General features: G+C 36.7%; 1 protein-coding gene across 2 annotated transcripts in view; it reads left to right on the top strand.

Moving 5' to 3' along the window:
* Positions 1 to 7,534, top strand: part of LOC108362574 (uncharacterized) — an 81,880-nt gene that overhangs the window by 17,479 nt on the left and 56,867 nt on the right. The gene's annotated exons all lie outside the window — the stretch shown is intronic.

The raw sequence follows: 7,534 nt of genomic DNA, 5'->3' as shown, positions 1-7,534 counted from the left end.
AACCATGAAAAAGTATCGGTGAAGTGCAGACGTAAAGCGTAATGAACGACAAATTCAATCAAACAAATTTCAGAAAAACAGCAAAAAAAAGTATCCGTTTCACAAAAAAATTTCGGTAGGTACTTGTCTGTACATACGTTTCTACCGCACACTTTAGTGGAAAAATAATTTCATTATGTTTTCATTTTTCGATGGATACATGTAAACCCCGGTGTGATCGTACGTAGTACTCGCGGCCGTTCCACTTCCATCAAACGTTTAAGGTCGTTGTTTCAGGTCTTTGCTATATATGCCCAAACTTATATGTACATAATATGGGTGAGGGCCCCATAGATCCCTTTGTCACAGTGCATACCTCAAATAATTTTTATAGGTATGTACATATGCATGTGTGTATGTATGAAATTATGTATTTAAAACTTCTTACTAGTCCTATGATGCGAGCAAAATTGTTGTGAAAAGCGATTATATTGCTGTGATTGCGGTTTGGTGTTTTTGTGGTCCAATACTAGTGGAAAGTAATTGCTTTTGTTATAGTTTTTTGCTGCACAAATAACAATGCGCCACTTTTACCAAACCGCTGTTATAATAAATTACACTTTGGCGAGTAAAAAAAAAGTAAAATCATATCATATACCTAAATTTGTATATATACATGGATGGGATGAAGGAGCAGGACAGGGGTGGCCATGTGGCAACAATGACAGGGACAAGACACATGTTCATCTCTACTTATGTACATATCTAAATATGTTTTCTTGTTTTCCCAACACGCTTTTTGACAGCCACAATTGCCAAAGGTGATCAAAAAGAAAAATTTCGCAAAGTAAGTGTCAATGTCATCAGACAGAAATGAGGAACAACAAAAATACATAAACGCTGTGATATAAAAATAAACTTAGTGCTTCACTCCCAGCAGGCATCTACTTATGTTGATGGTCTGTAGGAAAGTTTGTTAATTGGAAACAAAATGTTTGTATACATTACGGGATTCATAAATATCCGACGTAAGTATTTAAAAGAAATCCATTATTTTTATCTGAAATTGAAGTCTCTTTTTTACATTGCTGGAATGGTCTGATTTGTGTTAAATTTGCGCCGTTTTTTACGATAACTTGTTGCCATTTTGAGGGTAATTCTATTTGGCCTTTTTCACCGAAGTCCCTGGTTCCTATTGAAGAGAAAACAATGGCATTTGATTTTCAATAGTCTCTCTTGATACGAAATTTTCACGAGAAAAAAAGTCGACATGGGCGGATACAGGTGGTAATCACTTGTTCTGTGGACCTCACTATAATAGGGGTACATAAGTACTGATTTGGTTGCTCGGTTGTAGTCCTGATGGAATACATTTCCTCTTCTATTGGCCACAGCTGACCCCTTCTGGGTGGCTTTTTCCTTCATGTGGTCCTGTATTTGTGTCGGTATGGGTCAGAATTAAGAGTAGTGTCGTTAGGAAGCCGTTCATAGTCCATGATCCTTCGTCAATCTCCCCAAACACAAAGCAAAACCGTACGTACTTAAAGAAGGACTGCTATTTTATATATATACAACAACTAATGGCCCTGGAACTGCACAGACTGGCAACTAACGGCATTCAAAAAGAGACTGTTACCATCTACACAGACTCCCGCCCTATGAATGCCGTGAGCTTCATACGCCGAGGAAGACCCTCGTAGCTTGGGCCCAATTGCGGTCGGGATATTGCAGCTTTCTGCGTTCCTATCTATCCGAACTCTATACCGATATACCAAAAGCGTGTCCGGTATGTCGAGATTCCCCCAACGGTACCAACCATCTCTTCACATGCCCACTCAACCCTGAGCCTACTTTTAATTGCGCATGACAACAATGATTGAAGGATTATTCGATCTAGGCAGTGCTAAGTAAGCCGCAATAACAACAAAACGTTTCTAGCTAAAAGGTTCTGGTTTAACCACCGACCACAACCACGGTAGGCACGTTAAATGGGCCGACATATTTGCCTCGACATGTAATCGGGGTTATTAAAGTCGAACGATTTCTGGCTTATTAGCTGCGTTGTAAAAGAAATCGAAGCTATGGAGCATTATCTATGAGTCTGCCACGGATTTTTATGTGCCTGGATTTCAGCTTCTCTCAACTAACGTAAATATTTCAGGCTTTCTATGTTAATCTATCGCATCACAGCTTAAAGCATTTCATATTATTACGACGAGGGATTATTTCTAAAGTCTATTGAACATCAGTCGAGGCATAGCGGACTTCTACATATATAAGATCAGAAAGCATTTGCTGTTGTCTGAAGACCAGGTGCATCAGTAAATGTGCCATTCACCGTATGAGGAGCATCCCATTCTCATGGACTATAGATAAGCCTTTCAGAACATTCTCTAGAGGACCCCTTTTCAATTGCTCGAGGAATGGAAACGTTCAAATGATGCTTAGTAGAACTATTTACTTTCACTTTGATTGGAATTTCCTAGTGGGAAGCCACGTTGTCAATAGTTGGCTCTTCTCACTCTTGGTTATTATTTATCTATAATGGTTCTAAACATTAATGATGAAGTGATTTGCCTTAAGGCAATTGATGTTTTGTTTAGCTCTTGGCTGTCATTGATTGTCTGTGGTGGTTTGTTGATTGACAATGAGTAATCAGTAAATACAGTTATTTGTTACATAACTATCTCTGATAAAATCTCTCAAATCAAAGCTTATTTTATTGGTTTCGCTTGAAAGTGAATATGTACATAAAAATATACTTAAGTCGATTCAAGACAAGTAATTTTTAAGCAAAGACTCCAAACTAATTCAATGAAGATATTAAAATTTAGGAGTATCGGCAATTTTCTTGGCGATCCAATAACATTGTAAGAAAATCTCAAATTTTGAAATGGCAAAAAACGGCAAAACAGGTAAACTTAACTTGAGTCGTAGATTTCGAATCTGTGTTCCGTTTTTGTAAATCATGTAAATTTCCCAAGATATTTTATTTTCTATTTAAAAAAATCGAAAATAGAGATTTTTTGTTCTTTTGTAAAAAAATGAAGCTACCAACGAATCCTATTACAGTTAGGATTTTTTCTTTCACAAACTTTTTTCTTTGCAAACTTAAAATGACTGACCTCATCCAAAATTAAATTAAAGTGTCTCTGGGGTTTTTGTGTCACTGCAGCGTTCCTACAGCATAATCGGAACTAAACCAAACTAATGTGGAACAACACGTGGTCTACAGTTATTCTGTAAAATACAAAAAAAAAAATAAAAAATATTCCGATGAATTGATAAAATTCCTCCTTTTTTAAAGTCGGTTAAAAGTGAACTGAGTTTGTGACAGACAACTAAATAGAACAACAACTAATACTCGTTCGTTTTTTTTTAATATCATTTTTACGCAGTTCAATCTTGGTTTTTTCCATTATTTGTCACGGCCATTAATTTTTAAACTATACTACATATGTCTAAAAAAAATAAAACACAGCAAATTTTATCACTGGCATTTGCCTTAAACGGCGACGTGTTTTTTTGCGTCTTCTGATGTATTATTATATTTTTTTTGTCGTTTGTTGTTTACTAATACGCAAAACTGTAAATTTCGCCTTTAAACGGGATTTTTCGCTTGTGTCATATGACAAAATGTCCATTAATTTTATTACGTATCGTAGCCAATAAAACAACACTTTGGCGTAAAAAGTGAAAGTAAAATATTACGAAAGCGAAATCTTAGGTTGCAATGATTATATGTAACTCATCTAAAAGCAATTAGCTGTAGATGCTTTGAAAACGCTTAATCTTAACTCTATTCGAAATCACACTTCAACGCCATCAAAAATCGATTCGCTTAAAAAACTTTTGTATGTGCTAAAATTTGAAAAATTTCAGACTAAATTAGCATTTAACTCCAGATAATTACAATAGCATGAACTGAACCATTTTGAATGGTTTGAAATGTTGTAAATCTATTGTTAGCGCATTACCATGAATGGCTAAATCCAAGGAGAGGTCATAAAGTGCGCCGAACGGAGGAGTTGCAGAGAAGAAGGGATTTATTTGAAATCGCTACTACCGGACCACTAGTGTACATAAATTTCTGTGAATAATAAGCCAGTAAAGTGGTGGATAAGCACGAAAATCAGAGGAGGAAACATCAACTACGAACACAATTGGATTGCGATTAACTTTTGCAAGGCAGCCTAAAGTGCTTATGCGCCATTTACTAGAACGTTGTCCGAGTTTAATTATCTCTCTTAACTTTATAGATTTGGACCCCTCTGGTATCAAACATTTATTTCAAATGCAACTAAAAAACTATGTTCTATGTTAAACCTTAAATTAATACATCACACACGTTTTAATATTATTGCCATGTATTATTAATTTTTTATTTTTNCTACGAACACAATTGGATTGCGATTAACTTTTGCAAGGCAGCCTAAAGTGCTTATGCGCCATTTACTAGAACGTTGTCCGAGTTTAATTATCTCTCTTAACTTTATAGATTTGGAACCCTCTGGTATCAAACATTTATTTCAAACGCAACTAAAAAACTATATTCTATGTTATAACTTAAATTAATACATCACACACGTTTTAATATTATTGCCATGTATTATTAATTATTTATTTTAGTTTAAATTTGTGAATTTCAATTGGCAATTAAAATATTTCTTCTTTAGTATCTAATTTCAATTGTACTAGCTGTATTTTTTTTTATTATTCATACTAACTATTGTTGTTATGTATTAACTTCTTAAAAGCCTATTCTGAATTGTTGTAAGACATTAAATAAATAATCTTATTATTGGAGCAAGAAAACCTTCACAGAGTAATAATGACTTTTAAGCATCATAGTCTTTCCAAGCAAGGTAGAGAAGGTAGACTGGAGACGCACAGCTCTCAGCACGTCCGTCTGAGATGACTTCTTAAGATGTTGTTAAACATTTGTAGAATTAGTTGGGGAAGATACTTTTTTGTGAAAGAAGAAAATCTCCGAAATGCTCGGATACTCAGACAGTTTTAGATACCTTTCTAACTCCACCTTTTATATCTAAGATCATCGAAAGACGGATAATGAATTTGCTCACATCTCTTCAGAAGCAACAACGCGTCCAGTGCTGATGGGAATTTTTGAAGAACTCATGCACTGGCAATAGGAATGAATGTACAATTTACTGAAGACGAATCTTGGCAACAATTCTAAGGTGTCACTAGCGGCTGCAAGGTTGAAGGCTGCTGTTTCTGGCATTCAGAAAATGGCGGTCGATTATAAGGGAAGTTGTAGGTATAACCAGTTTTATAAAAGCTAAAAATGCATTTAAGCAAAATAGAAAGGCACGTTGGGACCGCGTCGCACTTTTTTGCGAGAAAATGTCGATTCCATATGAGTCATGGTGCATGGTGCACTCTACAAGTGGGGCTCAAACTAAATCAACCTGTCCAAAGTCACAGGTTGGCTATTTAGCAACTTGAAAACATTTCGTATTTCTACGATTAAGTTTCTCATTCTGAGGGGTCATGGTACTATTAGATTCTTCAGGGCGGAGTATTGTATCCTTTGTTATACGTAGAGCCTTCTAGTGAACAAATTTTCTTTTGGATCTTGACAGACAATGAAATAATACAATCGGCACTTAGCGACTTTACAAGGCCGACAAAAGGAAATGGTCTGGAGGTTAATACCTCCGAAACTGAACTAGTTATGTTGACTAGGCGTTGGAAGTAAGATAGACAGCATTCGAACTCCATCAGTAAAAGGCAAGACTTCATTCGATAACAAGTGTCGTAGATCAAAAACGTAAAATGTTCGATGCACTCTACTCCTGGGAGAGTAAAATTAGAAAGAGCTGGGGGCTACGGCCGCAGTTAATTTATTAAGATGTGGGGTCCATTCTAACCTAGGCGTTAATCTGGTGGGATGCAGTTGACACCAAATTATATGTTACCATATATCTAATAAATCTGCTTCTGAGGCAACGACCGACATGCCTATAATCAACGTGAGCAAATCGCTCGCTACCATAACCAACATTGCAGGCACTTTTAGACATTTCACCATCTACACGAAAACGGACGCAGCTACGAGCGCTCTGCAGCTAAGGACATGTAGCATGCGGCGTATAACAGGAAGGGGTCGTGTTTCCATTCTGGACAGTGTCGAGGTGGAGTATAGAAGTTGCGATTATCAGATCACGGAAGTTGACTTTGTCCGCCACTACGAAATTGTCTTTTGCCTTTTTGTGGTGAGTTGAAAGATAGTTGCCAGAATTGCCCTGCTAAAGTGTAAAATACCTTAAGTAAAAAACATGATTCAATAAGATTCACGTTACAAATTTTTTGGAAATAAAATTTATGCTCGTACTTTTCGTCGATGTTTTTAATTCTTTGTTTTTTTTTTTCATGTACATTGTCCATATGGACGTGTATGCATGCATATACATTAGGGTGGTCCTTAAAAAAATCAAATTGAGTGTTTATTTTAGTCTCACCACTTCAATCGGTAATACCACGGTCACAAATATCACATACAAATTTTGGCCCCGATTCGAGACGGTTAGGATGTCTTCATAGGGTAATCTGAATTTTGACCGCTGTGCGCCACGCCTTAACGGGCTTCAAACGGGGCCAAAATTTATATGACTATAGTAGTATCGACGTAGGGGTTGAGGCTCAGGAAATCTGATTTAAAAATATGCCCCCCCCTAGGGGGTCTATCCTAATGTACATATGTAAGTACGTGACCTCTCCAAACAATCACGTTAAACAATAATTAACATTGTTTTCGCTGTGCTTGCTTGTGTTCGCTGGCAGCTGCTGCTTGCCTGCGAAGGCGTTTTCCATTTAGCCAATGGCACCGGCAATGCCGCACCAAAAACTAGCAACAAAATTATGTATATATCACTCGGTTAACCATTCATCACTGCGAATGCGTAAAGTTTACGCATTAATTTTTACAGGCCCTGCGGGAACATCGACTAGTGCGCTTTTATCTTTTCTATGTTTTAAACTGGCGAAGTTAAAACAACGATGCCTTAGGAAGGAGACATTTTCGCATCTATTGTACGCACTATTTTTTTGGACAGCAACATCGCTGGCGTTATCAGATCTGTGGTTCAAATTTTAAAATTTTCGTCCGGGCCAATATTTTGTTATATTGTTTTCCTTTTTGTTTTAATGCTGAAACACCCACCAGAGCGGTATATTTCACTCAACATATAGGAGCATCTTTGTCTTTAAAATATTTTTAGAAATAAATCGGTCTACTATACCTACAAGCTTTTGAAAAGCGACTAATACGCTGGTAGAAAAATAGTTCGATAACAAAATTCCGGCGCATCCGTGTTTGAAACTCATATCACAGTTTCGTGGATAGAGACATTCACCTCTACTACGCTGGACTGTATACATCCCGTCTATGGAAGTTGTTGATAAATTATTTTTAAACGGATTAGAGGTAAATGTCTTAATGCACGGAAATGTAGGATGAGTTGAAACACCCGGCATAGTCGACACTAAATTTTGCAAATATCGCACTATGTAGGTATGTGGTTAGTTCTAA

This window comes from Rhagoletis zephyria, unplaced genomic scaffold (assembly GCF_001687245.7).
Source record: "Rhagoletis zephyria isolate East Lansing unplaced genomic scaffold, Rhagoletis_zephyria_1.1 Rzeph_scaffold_01039, whole genome shotgun sequence".
Taxonomy (NCBI): Eukaryota; Metazoa; Arthropoda; class Insecta; order Diptera; family Tephritidae; genus Rhagoletis; species Rhagoletis zephyria.
The sequence above is the reverse complement of the archived record's forward strand: the minus strand, read 5'-3'. Positions and strand labels throughout refer to the sequence as shown.